Source organism: Leptinotarsa decemlineata, unplaced genomic scaffold (assembly GCF_025532065.1).
Source record: "Leptinotarsa decemlineata unplaced genomic scaffold, Ldec_3_MD MMD2_tig00001064_RagTag_RagTag, whole genome shotgun sequence".
Classification (NCBI taxonomy): Eukaryota; Metazoa; Arthropoda; class Insecta; order Coleoptera; family Chrysomelidae; genus Leptinotarsa; species Leptinotarsa decemlineata.
Genome location: NW_027412558.1, coordinates 1,774,496 through 1,799,156, shown reverse-complemented (window position 1 = coordinate 1,799,156; position 24,661 = coordinate 1,774,496). Strand labels below are relative to the sequence as shown.

The 24,661-nt window shown below is 37.3% G+C and overlaps 1 protein-coding gene and 1 long non-coding RNA gene across 7 annotated transcripts in view; one reads left to right on the top strand and one right to left on the bottom strand.

Annotated features, from left to right (window-relative positions):
• Positions 1–24,661, top strand: part of nmo (serine/threonine-protein kinase nemo) — a 196,389-nt gene that overhangs the window by 30,796 nt on the left and 140,932 nt on the right. The gene's annotated exons all lie outside the window — the stretch shown is intronic.
• Positions 5,754–7,636, bottom strand: LOC141482380 (uncharacterized). Of its 2 annotated transcripts, XR_012465489.1 has the most exons (3): positions 7,058–7,636; positions 6,470–6,773; positions 5,754–6,137 (listed from the first exon to the last, which is right to left on the bottom strand). It is a non-coding gene; the product is annotated as an uncharacterized lncRNA (long non-coding RNA). The 2 variants fall into 2 exon arrangements; XR_012465488.1 differs by lacking the exon at positions 7,058–7,636 and having other exon boundaries at positions 6,470–6,908.

Here is a 24,661-nt window from a genome sequence, read left to right as displayed (position 1 = left end):
ATATCTTGAATTTTATTCAGGACATTATTATAGATGATTGACATTTGTCATTAAATTTCAAGTGTGATATTTGGAAATTCATTTCGTATTGTAGTTTTTTCGAAATTCCCATTCAAAATAGCATCCTTTGATATAGATACCACCGGACGAGTCTATTATGTGTAGATAACCTGAGTTTCAATTGTTCGGAGTTCTGAGTTCTTGTACATATAAATATAACAAAGTAACGATACAGACAAATATGAAAAATCGTCATAAAATAATTCAAATCCATTCAAGTGAATACATGAATCGAAAGATATTTTAACCTCAACTTCGATATTCTGAAACAAAAACACACAGTATTCACAATTCCATCTTTCGTTATTCCAAGTTCATAGTCATCAAAATTGATACGATTATAATATATATAGGAATATAAAACTATCTTCAAATACAGTTGCATGAATGCACATCAAGCATTTTATCATAGTACGGTGACCGGGGCAAAGTTACAACTTCAGCATAATATGAATGTTTATAAATATTAGGGAAGGTCAAGATCATCAACAGGTATTAAGAAATTCATTCGGTGTCCAAAGCTTTCGGAATACAATGCAAATAATTTTCTTTATGACTATTCGTTCGATATTAAATATTATTACCTCAAAATATATCGAAATCATAACACGTTTGCGATTCATTTTTTCAGTTACATTTGAAAAGTGAGTTTCAGTTTGCAGAAATAATAGCCCACACATGTTGGAAATTTTGCCATAGTGTGGTGAAAATCGTATTGAAAATTCTACGAAATATAAGCGCATACATACAGAGTGAATCAATATTTGAAATATATCGTTTGGAACCCCCCATAACCCTTCTCTATCGAATTTTGGCAGAAATAATGCTGAGTCGTATTGTAGAGTTAACGTTCGAAATTGGGGAAAGTGAAGTATTCAACAGTTTTGCGTGCGACGGTTTTGCGTGCGTTTTCGAACAGTTTACGTGCATTTATTCGTTATCGTTTCGTCGTTATTGTCGTTTTTTTTTTCTATTTCAATATGACAGTCATTTAACACTTAACGCGTTTCGCTTACCAAGTAAGCATCATCAGGAGATGAATAAAGTCCACGCTTTGTCGTATGAAGGTTCGTTTTGCGAATTTTCAGACTCCTGAACCGAACCATGAGGAACAATCAGCCTAACTTCTGGTACAGAGTGGTGTCGTAAGCCAATCAGACTGGAGAAATCAAATATCAGTAGAATGATTGTTCTAGATGAAATTGAACTGAAGAATGTGGGTCGAATAATAATAATAATAGCGATAAAACATTAAAACTCAACTTGTGTTACAGAGTGGTGTCGGTCAGCCAATCAGAATGGAGGAATCAAATATCGGTCTAATAATTGTGTTAGATGATATTGAACTGGGGAATGTGGGTCGAAAAATAATAATAATAATGATAAAATATTAAAACTTTGAAAGTGACGTAGTCAGCGTAGGAGGTGGTGGCGTGGTAGAAAATGTGTGAGGATTTGTGGAAATGAATGAGTTATTAGAAAAAAAAATGGAGCAACTGTCAGAAGGGCACTAAGTTGTATATCCGCTGATAATAATCAAATCTTCGCTTACAGCACGTCAAATGAAAGGACAAAAAATCCAGAATTCATTGACGAGAGAATACAAAGATGGCGCAACATGTCAGAAAGACATTAAGTCACAATTTCACTCATGATATTTGGATCTTAACGTGCAGCACATCAAATGAAAGAGAAACGAATGCAAAATGTTATCGATAAAGAAAAAACAAAGATGACGCAACATGTCAGGAAGGAACGAAGCCACATCTCCGTTAATGACAATTGAATCTCAACGTGCAGTACATTGACTGAAAAAGAACAAAAATGCAGAATTCATCGATAGAAAAAAAAAACAAAGATGGCGCAACATGTCAGAAGTGCACTAACCTGCTTCTTTGTTAATAAAAGTCGCATCGTCACGTGCAGCATATCAAAGAAAAAAACAAAAGAGGCAACCAAAAGGGTACTGAACCATATTTTCGTTAATAATAGTCGGATCGTCGCATTTGACATGATTCATTCACTCAAAACTGAAATGTTTAGAAGATACCAAAGGAGATCTTACGGTGACTATAAGTTCTGGTATGCTTTGTTAGGTATCGAATGATGCGTGCAATTTCTTTAATTCTAGCGACGTGATTATTCCAAGATATATTGGTGTCCATTTGAACCTCAAAAAACTTATTGAAGCAGAAGGTTGAACCCCAAAAAATATCAGATATAGTACAACAAGTCAGTGAAGAGCGGCTTTTTTCTGCAGAAAAATGTTTGAATTTCTTCAAATTTTCCAAATATCTGTAACAGAAAGACAAAACTCAGCTGCGGAACGCTTCTATCTACTAAAGTTAAGTATGTGTCGGTAGTGTGTAACGAAGGTTTCCATTAAATTCACTGGTTGCGCCCTCTGGAGGATGTTTGTTGCGATACACCATAGATGACAATATTTATTGTTTATCATTTCGAATCCGTTGAATACAAGGGGTTTGGAAATAGAAAAAAACAACGTTTCAACGCTTTGTAGACGTGTTTGATGCTCTATGACCAACACCCGTTATCCATATTTTCATTATTATTCCGATTGTATGACCACCAAACATTCAATTTTATTGGGATTGAAGGGAGCTGATAGGTTAGGTGGAGTACCAAGGGGGCCGATAGGTTAGGTGGAGTACCAAGGGGGCCGAGGGGCGGAGTTACACGCTTGAATCACTACGATACTCGTTCCATCCAGCGGCCCCCTTGGTACTCCACCTAACCTATCGGCCCCCTTGGTACTCCACCTAACCTATCAGCTCCCTTCAATCCCAATAAAATTGAATGTTTGGTGGTCATACAATCGGAATAATAATGAAAATATGGATAACGGGTGTTGGTCATAGAGCATCAAACACGTCTACAAAGCGTTGAAACGTTGTTTTTTTCTATTTCCAAACCCCTTGTATTCAACGGATTCGAAATGATAAACAATAAATATTGTCATCTATGGTGTATCGCAACAAACATCCTCCAGAGGGCGCAACCAGTGAATTTAATGGAAACCTTCGTTACACACTACCGACACATACTTAACTTTAGTAGATAGAAGCGTTCCGCAGCTGAGTTTTGTCTTTCTGTTACAGATATTTGGAAAATTTGAAGAAATTCAAACATTTTTCTGCAGAAAAAAGCCGCTCTTCACTGACTTGTTGTACTATATCTGATATTTTTTGGGGTTCAACCTTCTGCTTCAATAAGTTTTTTTGAGGTTCAAATGGACACCAATATATCTTGGAATAATCACGTCGCTAGAATTAAAGAAATTGCACGCATCATTCGATACCTAACAAAGCATACCAGAACTTATAGTCACCGTAAGATCTCCTTTGGTATCTTCTAAACATTTCAGTTTTGAGTGAATGAATCATGTCAAATGCGACGATCCGACTATTATTAACGAAAATATGGTTCAGTACCCTTTTGGTTGCCTCTTTTGTTTTTTTCTTTGATATGCTGCACGTGACGATGCGACTTTTATTAACAAAGAAGCAGGTTAGTGCACTTCTGACATGTTGCGCCATCTTTGTTTTTTTTTTCTATCGATGAATTCTGCATTTTTGTTCTTTTTCAGTCAATGTACTGCACGTTGAGATTCAATTGTCATTAACGGAGATGTGGCTTCGTTCCTTCCTGACATGTTGCGTCATCTTTGTTTTTTCTTTATCGATAACATTTTGCATTCGTTTCTCTTTCATTTGATGTGCTGCACGTTAAGATCCAAATATCATGAGTGAAATTGTGACTTAATGTCTTTCTGACATGTTGCGCCATCTTTGTATTCTCTCGTCAATGAATTCTGGATTTTTTGTCCTTTCATTTGACGTGCTGTAAGCGAAGATTTGATTATTATCAGCGGATATACAACTTAGTGCCCTTCTGACAGTTGCTCCATTTTTTTTTCTAATAACTCATTCATTTCCACAAATCCTCACACATTTTCTACCACGCCACCACCTCCTACGCTGACTACGTCACTTTCAAAGTTTTAATATTTTATCATTATTATTATTATTTTTCGACCCACATTCCCCAGTTCAATATCATCTAACACAATTATTAGACCGATATTTGATTCCTCCATTCTGATTGGCTGACCGACACCACTCTGTAACACAAGTTGAGTTTTAATGTTTTATCGCTATTATTATTATTATTCGACCCACATTCTTCAGTTCAATTTCATCTAGAACAATCATTCTACTGATATTTGATTTCTCCAGTCTGATTGGCTTACGACACCACTCTGTACCAGAAGTTAGGCTGATTGTTCCTCATGGTTCGGTTCAGGAGTCTGAAAATTCGCAAAACGAACCTTCATACGACAAAGCGTGGACTTTATTCATCTCCTGATGATGCTTACTTGGTAAGCGAAACGCGTTAAGTGTTAAATGACTGTCATATTGAAATAGAAAAAAAAACGACAATAACGACGAAACGATAACGAATAAATGCACGTAAACTGTTCGAAAACGCACGCAAAACCGTCGCACGCAAAACTGTTGAATACTTCACTTTCCCCAATTTCGAACGTTAACTCTACAATACGACTCAGCATTATTTCTGCCAAAATTCGATAGAGAAGGGTTATGGGGGGTTCCAAACGATATATTTCAAATATTGATTCACTCTGTATGTATGCGCTTATATTTCGTAGAATTTTCAATACGATTTTCACCACACTATGGCAAAATTTCCAACATGTGTGGGCTATTATTTCTGCAAACTGAAACTCACTTTTCAAATGTAACTGAAAAAATGAATCGCAAACGTGTTATGATTTCGATATATTTTGAGGTAATAATATTTAATATCGAACGAATAGTCATAAAGAAAATTATTTGCATTGTATTCCGAAAGCTTTGGACACCGAATGAATTTCTTAATACCTGTTGATGATCTTGACCTTCCCTAATATTTATAAACATTCATATTATGCTGAAGTTGTAACTTTGCCCCGGTCACCGTACTATGATAAAATGCTTGATGTGCATTCATGCAACTGTATTTGAAGATAGTTTTATATTCCTATATATATTATAATCGTATCAATTTTGATGACTATGAACTTGGAATAACGAAAGATGGAATTGTGAATACTGTGTGTTTTTGTTTCAGAATATCGAAGTTGAGGTTAAAATATCTTTCGATTCATGTATTCACTTGAATGGATTTGAATTATTTTATGACGATTTTTCATATTTGTCTGTATCGTTACTTTGTTATATTTATATGTACAAGAACTCAGAACTCCGAACAATTGAAACTCAGGTTATCTACACATAATAGACTCGTCCGGTGGTATCTATATCAAAGGATGCTATTTTGAATGGGAATTTCGAAAAAACTACAATACGAAATGAATTTCCAAATATCACACTTGAAATTTAATGACAAATGTCAATCATCTATAATAATGTCCTGAATAAAATTCAAGATATAAAATGCCACTTTTTGTTATATCGACCCAACGAATCAGAATTTGAAATGACAGACAAACTTATTTCCTTTATTTCTAAAATGTCCTGTTTTTGTCAACCTAGTATCTTTCAATATGATGTTTCTTCATCTCTATAAAATCTGGTATATAATTTTTTGTTATTGCATATTTTTGACAACTTTCCCTGCATAAGATAAGTTTTCATTTTCAAAAAAAGATGTGTGTGATATGTATTTTATTTATTTTGGTAGTATATTATAAAGCCATTTATATAAAATATCAACGTTATTGAGACTGCAGCTGAACAAATTTCCTTTGAAATGACCCATACAGAACGGCGTGTTTTTCTTGAATTTTGGAACACACCACGATGAATCTTCAAAGTCTTCCAAATTCACTACGGTTGTATATATATTGAATAGACGCAGTTTGTCCAACAAATCACTGAATATCGACAAATTCTAGCCTCATAATGTGCAACTATAGACTGAAAAAAATGGAAACTGCTGAGATTTGAATCTCGTTCTGGAAAGGTTGCTATGACGGTTTTGAATGTTGTTGTTGAGATGACTCTGACTGATACTGCACACGTTGATGTATTATTCTGAAATAAATTCGATTTTTCAGTAAAAAAATACACTGAAATAAATTCGATTTTCAATAAAAACATACACTGAAAAAAATTTTTTGCCAACAGAGAGGGTAATGTCTTTCATGAAGTAATTGCTACACTTATAATGAAAATAAAAAATCAAGTGTCATTCAAAATAAAGAATTTAAAAACACATATTCTGCACGTACTAAGTGAAGGAAATATATTGTATGAAAACACTACTTTATGCGGATCATATCTGTGAGTAAGAATTTTTGACCCGAATGAAAAATATTGTATACATCCAAAAACTCTTTGCCTATAAAATTGGAAACAGTACTAACCTTAATTTCGTACAATTTCAAATGAAACGACAAGATTCGGTTTCCCAATGTCCATTAACCCTTTGAACACAATAGCGTATTTTCCTAATGAAAATTCTTCTAAGTGAGGACGATACGCCTCCGTCACTCGGTGGGGCAGAAATGATACTTTATCTCCCAAATCTAACAAGACCGCCTCACCAAATTTTCCTTTCACGATTTTGGCAGTGAATATCCTCTGCGGCATCTCCACAGGCAAATCTGCTACTTTGATACTTGGCTTTCTCTTCACGATCGAACTTGCATTCAACTTTTGTAAATCCATCTGTGAAAAATAAAAAATGAAAGCTTTATGTTTTGATTCACAATATATGCGAATACTATCTCAAACAAACCACGACATGTAAAACATTTGACTGAAATCATCCAACATATATATATATATATATATATATATATATATATATATATATATATATATATATATATATATATATATATATCGAAAAAATTTTGGAAATCAAATGATTCAACAATTCTCACCAATTTTCAATTAAATTACATTTGAATAAATTCATCTGAGGAAAGAGTCAAACCTAAAACACTTACTTTCAAATAGAATCGGTGCACTTGTCACTGGTATCACTTTCAACGGATGCAACTAACTCATTTCGCCATGCATGACGTATTTATAGTAAAATAAGTGATGACATATTTTAAAATGAAACAAAGAGCCTTTGTTTCGTCGCTTTGAGAACTGCATATCTCCGGATGTAGATTCGACATTGACAGTGATCAATGTCACTTTGGGTTTGAATATAAAAATTAGTGATGACATATTCTGAAATGAAACAAAAGAAAATCAAAGAGTCTTTGTTATATGCATATTCAGCGTTGACATTGATCCATGTCACCTTGGATTTGAATAGCGCAACAAACACATGAATTCTGCTTTTTTCCCCATTTTATTTGAAGTGCTACATGTGATGATGCGACTATTATTAGTGAAGATACAACTTTGTGCCCTCTTGGCATCGTCTTGGTTTTTTTTCTCTGTTGATGAATTCTGCATTCGTTTTCCTTTCATTTGATTTGCTGCACGTTGAGATTCAGTTATCATTAATGAAGATGTGGGTTAGTGCCCTTCTGACATGTTGCACCATATTTATTTTTTCGTTGTCGATGAATTCTGCAATTTTTCTTCTTTCATTTGACATGATGTACGTGGCGATCGGAAGTTTTTTCAATGATTCTCTTTGCAATTCTTCCTATGCTGTTTCACATTAGGCGCTCGATATTATATTTTTCATAGTCTACACATTAAATCATTTGAAATGAGTACCCACATCAACCTGTTGCGACTAGTATAGCGAAAATAGGTTATGAGGTCCTTTTGGCTTCGTAAAATGATTAACTATGTTTTTTGACATCTAAAGGAATCCATTGATGTCAAAATCATCGGAATCGGACGACCGGAAGTGAAAACCGGAAGTGACCTGTTTTTGACGGATTCGAAACCTTCTCACCCTAAGGAATCCAAAAATACCATATGTTTCAGTATACGATGATTATTTCATTTTTTTGTTAACAAATTATGTGTTTTGAATCAAACTTTTGCAATTACATTACACTCGTAGTTGTTCATAACCCAACAACTTTTAATTTCAAATATGTTTAATGATTTTCTTTAAATGTGCAATTCTTTCTATGCTATTTCATATTAGATGCTCGATATTATACTTTTCATAATCTACAAATGAAATCATTTGAAATGAGTACCCACATCGGTCCGTTGCTGCTAGTATAATGAAAATAGGTTATAAGGCCCTTTTGGCTTCGACAAATGATTAATTATGTTTCATGACATCTAAACGAATCCATTGATGTTGAAATCATCGAAATCGGAGGACCGGAAGTGAAAACCGGAAGTGGTCGTTTTTTGATGGATTCGAAACCTTCTCACCCTAAGGAATCCAAATATATCATATGTTTCAGTATCCAATGATTTTTTTAATTTTTTTGTCAATAAATTCTGCGTTTTGAATCAAGCTTCTGCAATTGGAATAAACTTATAGTTGTTCATAACCCAACAATTTTTAATTACAAGTTTTTTCAGTGATTTTTGTTGAATTTGCAATTCTTCCTATGTTATTTCACATTAGGCGTTGGATATTATATTCATTACGCCATATTTGTTTTTTCTCTGTCGACGAATTCTCCATTTCTTATCCTTTCATTTGACATGCCGTATGCGACGATCCGATCATTATTAGTAAATATACAACTCAGTGCCCTTCTGACAGTTGCGCTATTATTCTTCGTAATAACTCATTCATTATCACACACGCCACCACCTATCACGCTGACTACGTCACTTTCAAGCTTTTAATTCTGATTGGCTGACCGACACTACTCTGTAACGGAAGTTAGGTTGGGTGTTCCACAAGATTCCGTTCAAGAGTCTGAAAATTCGCAAAATGAATCTTCATATGACAAAGCATGTACGTTAGTCATTTCCTAATGATGCTAACTTGGTTAGCGAAACGCGTTAAGTGATAAATGACTGTCATATTGAAACACGAAAAACCGTTACGACAATAACGATGAAACGGTAACGAATGAACGCACGGAAAACGGTCGAAAACGCACGAAAAACGATCGTAAACGCACGAAAAACGATCGTAAACGCACGAAAAACGATCGAAAACGCACGGAAAACCACGTATTTTGAAATGTCATTGTCGAATACTTCGCTCCCCCATTCGCGCCCTCACGTTGAGTTCACTAAACTCAACCTCTCGACACTTTTGGATCTCCTCTTTCTCCTGATGATGCTAACTTGGTTAACAAAGATACGAGACTTCCGACATGTTGGAACGCTAGACTTCTGTTGAATCGACATGTTTTTTTTCTTAAATGATGTATTTTGAAACGCCCTGTATACACATTAATATCATATTTCAAATCGACATGTTTTTTTCCTTAAATGATATATTTTGACGCACCCTGTACACTTCGACCTCATATTTATTTTTCAATGATGTATTTTGAGACACCCCGTATACAATGACGGATCGCAGGTTGTCATCATATTTTTTCTTTAATCTGATTCATTATTATTAATATATCACTTTCACGCTTCCAATTTTCATCGAGTAGTTCCAAAACCGGCAACGCTACATTACTACATAACCATTGATTTATTGTACAACTGGCAACGCCGAACCTGCCATGCTGGCATGTATTGACATTTGACAGATGCCGTCTTATGAGTCTAGTGTTTACAGTGTCCTTCTTCAACCAATAGATGGTTCAGCTAGTGACTCATAGATGACTCTCTGTGTTCTATAACTTTTGTTTTTTCCATATACTTTTGTATCGATGAATCGAGCGCTTATTTTTGTGCGGTTACTGATAACAGGACATGAAACAATTCTGTACGATAATTTATTATAATGAATCTCTCAATATACGCAAAGCCCCGTAAATTTGTGCATCGATTACGTCACACGCGCCTCTCGCTCTTACACACACATGCACCTCTTTACATTAAATATTAATTATTTCCCAAATCTAAGTATATTTTCCTATCTTCAATATGATAATGACAATTACATTCTATGGAAATCAAAAATAAAAATGCTGTCAAGTATAATGAATGAGTCAATTTCGGTCCCGACAAAACTAACGCTGTAAATACCCAACATTCGCAGTTAACTTCAATATCTTACGATGGTGTAGAGGCTAAGGACAATGTCTACGGCGCGGACGACCCAGGTTCGAATCTCATAACTATAAGCTTTTTTTAATTAAAATCACGTGACTGAAGGGGGCGAGGGAGCTGATAGGTTAGGTGGAATACCAAGGGGGCCGATAGGTTAGGTGAAGTACCGAGGGGGCCGAGGGGCGGAGTTCCACGCTTAAATCGCTACTATATTCGTTCCATCCTGCGTCGATGACGTCACACGTTTCCCCCTCACAGACACCGTCCTGCACCCTCATTGACATTTGACAGTTGCACAGACACCGATCCGTATTGACAGACATCATAAAACGGCAACTGCGCATACTGCGTCGCATGACAACACCCATATGTCTAGTGTTTACAGTGTTCTTCTTCAACCAATAGATAGTTCAGCTTGTGACTCATAGGTGGCGCTAGGATTAGTGTTCACAGTGTCCTTCTTCAACCAATAGATAGTTCAGCTAGTGACTCATAGGTGGCGCCAGTGTGGTGTACTCGCGACGATGCATCTGGGTCACGTGACAATTTGGAGCGCTCTGATTGGACTCTGCCGTACGCGTGACCTTGAAAGGAACCAAAAATTGCAGAATGAACCTCCATAAGAAAATACATGGGGTTTTGATCTAGAACTCCTATAGCCTATTTACTGTTAGTATAACAAAAGCACTTCATATTCAGAGAGAGAGAGATCCGAAGTTTCTCATGATGTGAGAATTGACCTGATTCGAAAATAAGGCCCCCGGTGAAGAAGAAATCGCACGAGAGGAGAGCCTTGTTCAGTGTTGCCAGGTCTACTATTTTCGCAGTTTCTGCTCTCGAGCTGTGGTTCTACTGTTGGAGAGTTGAAATGTTCTATCTGTATTTCTGTATCTGTAGAGTAGGGAGGGCCTACAGAGTGTAGGCCTACAGCAGTTAGGCCACATGTGACCCATTGTACATCCTCCTGAGGAGTTGTCCTCCTAGGTCATCGTCCATCCTGTCCTCTAGGCAGGTGGACAGGTCACTAGGAGACATCTCCTTCATATTGGCAGGTGTAGGCCAAGACTCGCCGAACACACACTCTCTTTGGCAACCTTGAGGTGTCTCACGGTGGCCTCCGCGAAGGTTTTCGAAGGTGCTGCGACTTTACTGTCATTGCGCGGCTTCTTCAAGCTTATTGGGGTTTCCTCCGTGGAGGTGCACAAGTGAGGGAGCTTTCCTGCAGGGGCAGCCGATTCCTTGCCTTTATTCGAAGCGGAGCTCTTGGCGCCCGCCGCAGGAAATAATTTTGCTGTTGGAGGAAGTATGATTGAATGTAGATTATTATAAAGGATTTTTCAATTGGCGCGGGTAGATTTTGGCGCCCCATGGCGGCCATTTTGTTTTGGTGACATCTGTCAAATCTTTTGTTTATTATTCAGTTGTTTATGCCAAATCATCATGGCAAGTTACACGATTGAACAGCATGTTCAAATGATAAAACTTTATTATCAAAATGAGTGTTCGTTAACGCAAACGTTGCGCGCATTGCGCCCATTTTACGGTAGACGTGGTGGCCCTTCACAGTCGACGCTTCAACGTTTGGTGGCCAAATTTGAGACGACTGGTTCAGTAAACAATCCAACAGCCAACACCCGTACGTTCAAGGAACGCAAGATCGGCCGAGAACATCGCCGCGGTCCGTGAAAGTGTACAGCAGAACCCGAGGCAGTCTATTCCTCGCCGTACACAAAAACTCGGCCTTTCGCAGACTTCAACTTGGCGAATTTTGCGTCGGGACTTGGGCCTACACTCGTACAAGATCCAACTGACCCAGGAGCTCAAAGTTCATGACCATAGACAATGCCGTTTGTTCGCTGACTGGGCTTCGAATCGTTTGGAAGAGGACCCCAATTTTGTCCGAAAAATCATCTTTAGTGACGGGGCGCATTTTTTGGCCGTGTTAACAAGCAAAATTGACGTATATGGGCCGACAACAACCCACGCGAGGTTCACCAGGTGATAATGCATCCTCAAAAAGTTACCGTTTGGTGTGGATTTTGGGCCGGCGCCGTAACTGATCCGTACTTTCTTGAAAACGACGTTAGGGAGGCGGTCACCGTCAACAGCGAGCGCTACAGAACGATGATAACTAATTTCTTATGGCCCAAATTGAACCATATGGACCTAGACGACATGTGGTTCCAGCAGGACGGCGCTATGTGCCACACAGCAAACACCACGATTGACATTTTGCATGAACGATTTGAGGGTAAGGTTATCTCTCGCAGGGGTGATGTGAATTGGCCACCAAGGTCATGCGATTTGACCCCGCTAGACTTTTTCCTGTGGGGTTTCTTGAAGTCGCAGGTCTATGCAAATAAACCACAATCGACCGATGCCCTAAAGGTGAACATAACACAGGCCATCGCTCAAATTCAGCCGGATCTATGCGGAAGAGTCATTGAAAATTGGACCACTCGGATCCGTGCCACCGAGGCGGGCATTTCGATGATGTCATATTCCACACTTATAGGCACACACGCGCCTTTCAAATAAAAAAAAATTGTTAATACCTCACACACAGCTTGATTTATTCCATTTCAACATCTACCCGCCCTTATTGAAAAACCCTTTAGATTATTATTCCCAAGACACTTCGATAAAGGGGTTATTCCAGTATTCGATCCTTCAACTCTTCCAGCAAAATTACTTCTACATCCACTTCGTATCTTCTAAACTAACCCGAAGTCAATGAATTCTGCTATAATTAGCACGAACGCGAATGAGAAAAATTGAACGCTATATTTAGCGCGTTCTGGTTCGCGTTTCGTGCAGAAATTGTTCGAAAAACCTTAAGCGAAACAGTCGAAATACGCTTGGAACAAAGACTAAATTTTCTGTTTCCTTCCGTCGGTCTAAGGTCACGATTAATTCGATTTTATTGTGTCAGCGAAGCCTTATGTATCTCAGACGGACGTCGTAGAAATGTTTCTTTGTCTATTTTGCGTGAGTCAGTTAATTCTCGGATGTCTCATCACGTCAAATTAAATACATCCATGGCACTATCGATGAAATATATCGCTTTTACCGTTTCTAAACTACTGAAGCGACAACATTTTCAACTGGTAGCTTATTAAAGACGAACTTCCTTTTGTTTTTAATCTTAACTAATGTAACATGTAAACGATAAAATTGTGTATCACTACATATTATAAAAACAAGTCTCCCAAGTCTGTCTCTCTGTCTGTAAGCCTGCTTGAACGCCATAAATTAAAAAAAACTCATTAGTCATTACAAACTGATGCTTCTCATTAGATGGAGGGGAAGGTCGTTCGTCAACAACAGTATGATTCTGGGTGGAACCTGGAAAGTCATCAATTGGATCCTCTTTTCTACTGGTAGCTTGTTAAAGACGAACTTCCTTTTGTTATTCAATCTTAACTAATGTAACATGTGAACGATACAATTGTGTATCACTACATATTATAAAACAGTCTCCCATGTCTGTCTCTCTGTCTGTAAGCCTGCTTTAACGCCATGAATTCAAAAACTCATCAGATATCACAAACTGATGCTTCCGATTAGATGCCGGGGAAGGTCGTTCGTAAACTTTATTGTACTGGGTGGAACCTGTGAAGTCAACAGGAATTGGATCCTCATCTCTACTGGTAGCTTGTTAAAGACGAACTTCCTTTTGTTATTCAACCTTAACTAATGTAACATGTGAATGATAAAATTGTGTATCACTACATATTATAAAACAAAAGTCTCCCACGTCTGTTTCTCTGTCTGTAAGCCTGCTTGAACGCCATAAATTGAACAACTCATTAGTAATTACAAACTGATGCTTTCCATTAGATGCCGGGAAAGGTCGTTCGTAAACAACAGAATGGTATTGGGTGTAACCTGGGAAGTCATTAATTGGATCCTCTTCTCTACTGGTAGCTTGTTAAAGGCGAACTTCCTTTTGTTATTCAATCTTAACTAATGTAACATGTGAACGATACAATTGTGTATCACTACATATTATAAAACAGTCTCCCATGTCTGTCTCTCTGTCTGTAAGCCTGCTTCAACGCAATAAATTCAAAAACTAATTAGTTATTACAAACTGATGCTTCCCATTAGATGCCGGGAAAGGTCGTTCGTAAACATTATGGTACTGGGTGGAACCTGTGAAGTCAACAGGAATTGGATCCTCATCTCTACTGGTAGCTTGTTAAAGACGAACTTCCTTTTGTTATTCAATCTTAACTAAATTCAGGTACTCAATCAAGTACCTGAATGGTATATATTAGCGAATGTAATGAATCATTGTTAGTTTATTGTTCAAGTTTGAGAATGTTTATATAGGACGAAACTGCAGTAATGTTAGTTACAAATAAAAGTGGTGGCTGGGGTGGGATGGATGAAGAATCTATTCGTCCTTTAACGGGGAACATGAGGGCCTCATTCGACAGAGTGTCGGGACCTTCTATATCAGGGGTCATCTACAGCATAATCTATAGCTTCCCTAATTAACGGAACTGGACATATTCCTCCGAGATCTGACTATTTATAGGTCATTCGAGTGCTTTCACCTAACCCCTCTTCCCTCTCTCTCTCTCTCCACTTCATTGGTTTTAGCGGGAGATGGGAGAATGGAAGTCCGAACTGATGAAAAGTCTCCAACGTCTGTCTCACCAATGCATTTCTGAGAAGGAGTGACGGAACGTTGACCAGAAAACATTCAACAACGCCAAATCAGCGCCCGACCGAGACTTATTTTCAGTGAACTATACCTGTTTGATTTTTTCGAAGAGGCGGTTGGCCTTCTTCTTCTCTGTTTTTGATTTTTATTTTTCGCGGCGTATAATGCCGTTTATGTCCGACCGCGAAATACACATCGCGGAGCGTCATTTTTACGACCTTTATTTTTCCCATCTAGACTGTTGTAAATGTATGCATTAATCGTAGAAGACCGTGAACTCGTGACTGGATGCCATTAACCGTATAACAAATGAGCGTCCAATATTCACATATTTCGATATATAACAATGAGATACATATTATTTGAGTGTCAAATGTGACTGCCAGATCGTTTTTTACGGTCGTTAGCTGGCGATGAAGTGGTTTATTTGTATTCGTTTCATGCGACGAGTGGCAATTTTGAGAATAGATAGTAGGCGGTGGAAATGGATCAAGTGATGTAATTCAAGTCTGGAGAAAAATGTCAGTTCCTTGAAGATCTCCTTGTAATGCTAGTTATCATCTCCAAAGCTCTGTCTTTCTTTTGAAATATTTGAGATGTATTAGAAACAATTTTATGTTCTCTTATTGTTTTAATAAAAATGCTTTGTTCATCAGTATCATTACCGTTATACTGAACATTATTGAATAATTTGGATCAAATCATAATGTTGCTTCATACAAAAGTCTACAGGTCTATGCATGTCACACATTTTATTCTTGCGAGCTATCAGCAATAATTTTTGTTAAATATTTTGTTTTTAAGGTTTTTGCTACACATCGTTTTCCAATTTACTTCACAGTTACCAACTGATCAGTACAAAGTGAAGAATGATCATTTCTATCTAGAGTCGTCTCGCTTCTCTTACTATAGCTCAACAAAGACAGCTCTTGCTATTCTCATCAAACTCATTATTAATAATTTCTGCACAGTGCATGCTCATTTGAATATAATAAATGTATTTACCTTCGCTAAGGAGGATCATATCACTGAATCTTGTTTTGGAGGTCAAAACATAACGATACCAGTTAGTTTACGAAATGGTACGTATGTATCTCTCCTCGATACAGAAATGGTAATCATTCATCGGCATGTCCAGAAGAACGTTAGGAATCAAGTTTTGAAACTACCTAGCATAATCGCAGGGAAAAAGTTTCAACAGATTTTCTTGAAAAGACGCTTATTGATACCGCTTTTTCGAAACTTCTACAAAATATAATCCTGTAAATCAATCATTATGAAATAAGAAACACCAGAACGAAATATGTTGCGGTTTTGCGCAATAACATTGCTAAGAAATTAATTTGAAAAAGACAATATGGATGAATTCTTCATCAGCGGCGTATTCCAGAAAAGTTAATCAATTCTTTGTTGGTAAATTGGATAATTATATCTCTTGAGACTTTTTCACCATGAAAACGATATAGAATATACTACCAACTCTGTTGCTACATAGTTTTTCATTGAAATTGTAAAAGAAGAATGTGTTTATAGCATGTTCCATAAAACCAACTCATTAACATGAACATTTTTATTCTTATAGTGGACTAAGAAAGTTTATATCGCTTTTTAACGCGTTCACACGCTTTAAAAAACCTAATAAACAATTCAGTATCGAATAACTCTTCGAAAGAAAGAAATATTGTTGAACTACATTCAGAAGTTGAAAAATTTTCAAAATTCCATTTGTCAAATTATACCCTATTATTTATCAGGAATGCAGTGTTCCAGGTAACTTAACTCTTGATGAATATCACCTTTTTGTTATCATCAAATATACGCTGTATTTCAATTGTTGAAATATCAAAAATGTATTAGCGAGATATTGATGGAAATCTGTATTTCAATCCGCCTACTTCCTTTATTATCCTAATCACCACCGCATCTGGTGTGCGTTCTTCATGGATATCTGGAAATTTCTGGGAAATATCAATATCGCACGCCGTCACTGGTTAATATAATGCATAGTGAAGATTCTGAGAAAGCTCGTCGACAAAAAGTAGTTCCTAATGCACAGTAGCTCTCTATTTCTCTATTCAACTACAGAAATAATAATCTCTTGGTAACAACGCATCCGACATATCACGAAATATTAAATGTGAACTTTTTGGACGCGGTATGCCACGCTATCTCTTCGTTTTCGTCAGGCATATGATTAACGAATAGCTAGGAGTTGATAGAGCGTGTCCGAATGCTAATGAATTGCTTCGGGGGCCGTTTGTATTTGATATCATGCCGTGGAATAACTGATATTTCGGAATTCGGGTCATCACTTCGGCCTTTGTCATCGCGGAGGCTTGAAAGAAATCAATGTCGTTGTAGTAGATTGTAAATTACTGGTGCATTTACTGTTTTTCAAAAAATTTACTGGTTACAATGAAACATGCTCAAATATGACATAAGCTACATAAATATTTGATTCATTCATTGTGTTTACGACTAATTTTCTGCTTCGTAAGGACATTTGCATTATTGGCTTTTCTTGAAATGAGGAATATATCTTCTTCAACCATGTGATAAGTTCAATGAAGAAATACAACTCGGAATAAATATCGATATTTAGAATAGTAATTTTTCATCGTTAATTTTTAAGAATGCCATTCGGACTGAAAAGTGCACCTACAATGAGGCATACCCGTATACGTACAACTTTCATTTCTGACCTTTGAAAAAACGGTTTCCACTGAGTGTCACATCTGTGATAATCGTATTCATTCAAAAACTACCACGAAAAACAAACGCCGATAATTCGAGACGTTTGCGAAATTACTTAATTTTTTTTAATACCTTTCAGACTATCAAGTGCCCCCATGCATACAACTTTCATTTTTAGGTTGACAGAAAACCGTTTCCACTGACTACCACATCGTTGCGAATCGACGTTGAGAACTCGTTATATTTCTGATATCGCTTCCGTAATTAATCGAATATGATAATTGAATTGAAACTCTATTCTAGCGTGAACCAATTCGCTTTTGTCCACATAGCCAACGTCTGCAACACGGGCTACTCGCTTCATGTTGACGATCAATGATTTATACAGCCGTTACATTACAAAAGTGGCGAGCGATTACAGAAAAGCGCGAGGGCAGGTGATACAACCACCTGCCCGGATGACTCGTACACATCTTGTACCAGCACGCGACTCGAGAGATTTTTCTTTTCCACCTTATCTCGACGTAAGTAGCCCGTACGAGCATACTCGGCGTAATATTTATGGCGTTTTGTCTTTTTCGTTTTTTTGTGTTCGGTTGTAGTTTCTCGCATGACTTTTTCGAGAGATAATTAAGCTTCGGCTTGCTTTCCGGAACCCAATTCATCTTTTAATTGTCCACGAAATGATTTGGACTGATTCGACTAATGGAATTTAAACGTGTCGTGGTTTTCATACCATTAAACGAATGAGTAAGGAAAAATTATATTGGTTTTTAATATTTATAATCATGACATTATCATCAATCATTATCTATCATCAATAATAGCCTCTCAGCTCTTTAGCGAAGAAAGTTTATCTTCAAATAGTCATGATAACACCACAGCATCAAATGTACATTCCTCACAAAGAGTGGTACGGTGTAGAGTACTATTTCAAGCCCTTCTTGATGGTGAAACTATCTAGGTGATTGAATAAAGCACACAGGTTTTCAATAGTCTTAAAAACACTACCAGCGGATGGCAAGTGAGGGACTTCTAAAACCATTCTCAAGTATGTTCCGTTCCAATACTATATGAATAGATACCTTAAAGAGTGATTCGAGTTGTATTAACTCTGTATCTCTTCATAGGTATCCATTCTGTCGAAGGTCTTGCTTTCTGTGTTTCAGTTTCTTGTTAAGACTTTTTTTGTTGTTGGAATTTACCCTTTTTGTAGATGTTTTTTTGGGGAAACGCTTCTCAAGACGTGATAGAGTGGAATTCGCAACTCAAGTCAGCAGCCTACGAAAAAAAAATTATTTCTTTCTGGAACTGATGTAAGCCACTTCTTCCAATGTAATTTGGCTATGTTTTGCATGTGTTTCCAAAGTTGTTTTGCCATAATTTGTAAATGTTGGTTTTAACCGTAACTGTAGTCAACATATCAGCGAATCTCATTAGCCTGACTCGTCTATTACTTGGGCTGTAAGAATGTCATCATAGTAGGATAACTATTCCTGTGACACTCCGCATGCCTTCCTTTTTCGTTTCAGCCCTCATCATAATAATGAGGTAAGAAGTGACATTTCTGTTGTGGGTGGTTACAATTACGCTGCTCTTTCTGAACATCCAAAAAGCTATTTCAACATGACTTTTGAAGGATCGCGTTAGGAATAAACATTTCTGCTTGTTTTATGCTTTGCAGTCGCGGCTATTTTTTAAATTGCATTTACTCTTTCTGCAAATCTGAATAGCGGAAATGACTACCATTTTGTGCAAACATTTTTAGAGACCGTCGACATTCTGTTATGAATACCAGACACTAACTGGTCGAACATCGCGTAATTTCCAGCATTTCCCGTAGAAAAACAAATAAACGTCGCGTCGGTAGACCCGATGGAAATTACTTAACTATATGCAGTCTCGGTTCATAGCGGAATCCTCGCGATTGGCGCCGTCGATATTTCAGAGGAAGAAGCGCATATTTATGGGATTTACAGCTACGGGAAAGGCAGACGTCGCGTCGATGCTCTCCGGTACGACTTAGTTAGTCGCCGTAACTTTAAAGTGGAAATGAAATTGAGGATCTATTAATTAATCCGCAGTCGATCGGACGAGTTCGTTATATACATTTTTCGCATGCACACCCGTTAGGTGTGCAGTCAATGGAACAGCCGTAATCTTTTTCGATTTTGATCGACATTCAAAGGAGTAGCCTTAGCTACGAAACCTGAAAAACGATTCAATCGAATTACTTTTTTTCAATCAAATTATCTACTGACAATATACCTTGTCGAGTTCATCAATAGGTACTGTTTAAACCTAAATAGGGATGGGACAAAAATAATGCAGTAATACCGAATACAATTGCTTAGCTAAAGGCAGAATTATTATCTCTGAAAGTATCTATAAAAGGGGGACATCTCTTCAACTCTTCTCCGAAGATCTTGTAGTTTTCTGTGACTGTCTAGAAGCTAATTGCTGGCTAAATAGTTTATGATGAACCGCGCAGGGGTCCTGAAGCCAATCACAATGTAGATTGGCAACTGGTGTCGATGTTGATTTGAGATCGATAAGACATCAGTTGGATAAAGCGCTTCTGATTGCAACTGGATGTTGAATTCTTTTGAAAAGCTCCTCAAAGAGTAAGACTAACATTTATTTATTTTTTTCAGGTAAGCATCATCAACTATCGCTAATTTAAGAGAGTCCTGGTAAGTCCACTATTTCAGTATTAATATTCTTCAAAACTTGTCTTATTGAACACAATGAAATTGAAAAACAATTCGATGAATCGTTATAAATACAAACTATTCAACAGAACAATCTACCCAAAGCCATTTTAAGGTATCATCGTCATACAGAGTCTTTCATCAAGGGCTTCCAATTTTTAAATTCAAATGAAACAAATCATGTGTGAGTATCATGGAAAGTTTTTATTCGATTGAAAGACCTATTGTTGCCATTAAGTGTGGAATGTAACATCATTAATATTTCCGTCACTGCGTTTCTGGGTTGAACGCATCCGAAAAGTGAAGTGAATTGAGAACAGCTGTGGTTTTTGGCTTCTTCGCATACACCTGCGACTCACATCACCTCCACGTGCAGAATATCTAATGTGGCATAAACTGTGTGACACGTAGTGCCATCCTGTTGAAACCACATGTTGTTGGTGTTCAGATCATCCAATTCAGGCCGAAAGAAATTGGTAATCAACGACCTATAGTGCTTGTCGTTTACAGTGATGGCCTGGCCAACGTTATTCTCGAAGAAATATGAACCAATGACGTCACGAGGGTCAGTTGCTAACTGCTCCAGAGCCCATTCAGCGAACATACGTCAATAGTTATTTACCTTCAATTCCTGGGTCAGTTGAATTTTGTACGGGTGCAGGCCCAAGTCACGACGCAAAATTCGCCAAGTTGGTCGATCGTTTACTGAACCAGTGGACTCAAATTCATCCACCACATTGCGAATAGTCCTCTCTTTAGGACGATTATGGCGACCGTGAATAGGCCAAGCGAGCGGTACGTTGCCATGTAGCTTCAACAAGATGGCTGTTATCAATTGTCAAAGTTTGGAAATCCTTGTTGGAAAACACTTTAGCTTCAAGGAAACTATTCCTTTGAAGAAAATTTTTGATTGCATACCTACGTTAGAAATTAAGAAGAAAGATGATGTGAAGACCAAACTATCGCTGCTGGCATGTCAGTTTATAGTTTGTCATCGTTCATGAATGAAAATCAGAACTGGATATGTTCTGAGATACAACGGCTATCACAATAACAAAAACAATTGAACCTGATATACTTTTACACACAAATTCTTTATTATATTTCAAGAATGTTATGTTCTCTTTTCCATTTTGCCATTGAATCGTTGATTTCTTTAATGAATATACCAAAGTCAATTGATTTGGGTCTTGGAATGACTTTCTGGGAAATGTATGCACGAAAAATAGTAACAACATGTCACCTTTTTTTTTGTCAGGCACTTGTCTACCCCATACTTTTAGGCTCAACAGAGGATTCGCCTCAAAGTGTTTTTGAAGATAGATGAATTACCTCCTAACCTTTTTCAAATATCTATTGTTTTTGGTTGGTTTTATGAGGTTGGATTACTATTCGATATCCTTGACTTGAAGGGACAATGATTGAATCATTTATAATTTGTTCATATTGACATGGGGTATTGGACAATATACAAGTTGGAAAGACTGATCTGTTGGGTTTTTAGAAATTTACATCCAATTTCAGGTCATTGTTTCATTTACTCGCTTACTTTGCCCCATTTGTGACAGTTGACATGGCATGATTTGTAACTTTTTTGTTATATACTCAATTTTTCATTCCTCTTTTGAAATTCTACGTATACGAATATTTTATGTATTCTTTGTTTTAGCATTTACTTTTATACATTTATATATTCCATTATTTTTATTAATTATTTCATATATACTCTCTAATAATAGCATTTCCTCTAACTGGGTACTCCTGTTGGAAATAAATCGCTTTTTTTTGACGGTTGAACACAAATACATTATAAGTCATTGGTTTGACAGACATTGGTTTGTTCGATTTTCCAAGTATACCAATTTATCATAACAGATTCTAATTGAGTACGAATATTTATGGAATTAGAAAAAATCTCCAATATTGTCCTTCCTTAATGAAATTTTTGATACATTTTCAAAATTTTACATGGCATATATTAATCATGCTTCTTGTCATGCATACTGCTCGTTCCACTCCTCTCCTGTATACCAAACTGTTTCCTTTTATAGAATGATCTGTCCATACGTAATTAAATTTTACCAACGTTCATGTGGGAGTGATGTTCAAGTTTTCTTTTCATGCGATGCCGATGAGAAAATACAACTCGGAAATGCTTGACTCAATTCCTCCGAATTGTGTCAAGGCAACACACAAGCTTGGGAGAAATGTTGAGTGTATATCCAAGACGTGGGAAGTTTAGTTCCCTTTTTATTTATGCAGTTATTCCATCTTTTTACGTTCTCGAGTACTTCGTTGTTTCTCACATAGATAAAACGTGCTTTGGAAAACATTTAATAGGAATGACGGATAGGCAAAGTGTACGAATCGTCGAGGTCAACTTGTTCGGAAATGGAAAAGCGCTTTGACGAAATTATAGAATAATTTTGTTGATACTCGTACACGTTGAATAGCTTCCCAGTGGTACTATGCTAGCTAAGCTTCATAAACATTCTTGTCCCTATGTAATTCAATTTTGGGGTTGAGTGTTTCATTTTCAATCATAACCATCATAGACATATTAGGTCTTGTCTAGTAATAGTTTCATATAAAGTCTATCTGTAGAGTAGGGAGGTTGAGTCTAAGGCCACAGCACTTAGGCCACATGTAATCCATTGTACATCCTCCCGAGGAGTTGTCCTCCTAGGTCGTCGTCCATCCTGTCCTTTCCAGGAACGTGGACAGGTCACTAGGAGACATCTCATTTATATCGGCAGGTGTAGGCCAAGACTCGCCGAACACACACTCTCTTATTGACGATAACTCCGGGCACTCGCATAGGACATGCCTGACCCATCTTCCTGTTCACACATCCTGCATAAAAGTGTAAAAACTAGCCCCATATTATGGAGGTGTTTCCTTAGTTGACAGTGGCCAGTTAGAACTCCTACTGTTAAGCGTAGATTTTTCCTGGTCATCGCTAGATATTTCTTCGGCGCCAGCTTCCCAGGGTCGCCCAAGGTGATCCTGACAAGATTGAATCCTTTGATTCCCTCCCATCCCTTTGGGGATTGAGCATGGGTATAACATTTGGCTAGTTACGCAATTGTCGAAGTCATCAGGCCGTATGTGTCACTGGGTCCTAAAGTTCTTAGTCCAGCCTCTTCCTTCGCTAACGAGTCGGCAATGCCATTACCTTTACTCCTGTCGTGCCCTTTAACCCACCTCAGGATAATGTTATTATCTACCGAGGCTTTGGCTAAATCATGGTGGCACTCTAGTACTAGCCTTGAGGTTACACGTTGTCTGTTCAAGGCTAATAGTGCTTGTCTGCTATCAGTGCAGATTGTTATGTTTTTACCGGAAATTCCTTTTCTGGTTATTTCTTTTGTTTCGATTGAGATACCAGTCAGTTCTGTTTGCACCACGCTGGTATTTTTTCCCATTCCCCACTTAATTCTTAGGCTTTGTGATCTGGAGTACACTCCACATATTGAGCCTTCCATATAAAGTATATCCCACGACTCGATCCAGATCGAGTCTTGGTCTTGTCCAACATATAGTTTAGTTCTATTATCCAATTCATCCCCACCCATAAACCAATGAATATATTTTGAAACGTATTTGTGATTGTCATTAAGATTTTGTTTGGGAGCGGTTTCATGTTTTTGAATCATCATGATCATTTGCTTTTTCGTCTAACTTTTCCTGTGGTGCATGCTTTATGAAGTTGTAATTCATAATGTTGTATGTTTTGGAAATAAGGTAGGATATTTTATGAAATTGGGCGTTAAGAAACTTTCAATTTTTTGTTATTATGACTCAGAAGAAGCTCCAGAGCAGAGGTGTCAAATTCAATTTTGCAGAGGGCCATGTATTAAACTTAGAATATGTAGGCGGGCCAGCTTGAAATAAAACAATTTGTATTAAATTATTATAACATTTTATTTATTCAATTATATGGTATATAATATACGGTTGTTAAAAATTATCTCAAATTTTTGAAAGAGGGTTATTATAATGAGCTTCGATTACTCGACTCAACAGACTCACGTCGCGCCGACGCTCTCCTTTTATATCGATAAGGAAGGTTCTAGTCTAGGCTCGAAGCGCGTGGAAGATTCTATTGTTCTGAACAAAAATAGTAGGGTATTTCCGCTTGTTGCTAAGAGATGGCGTTACTGTATATCATAAGGTTGTTCACTAGAACTAAATAGGCACCTAACTAACACTCTCTTGGTTGCCTAAGCATGCGATGCCCTTGAAATTTCTTAAAAGGTAGTCTGCACTTTTCAAAACTTCCGTAAAGGAATCGAGTGAAGTCTGAAAGCTCTGTATAAAAAATATGATTCTTCTTTCTGTGAAACATTGAGATCGCGGGCCGTAGCGGGCCGCATCCGATCCCCGGGCCGTTTCTTTCAGCCATCCTTTCT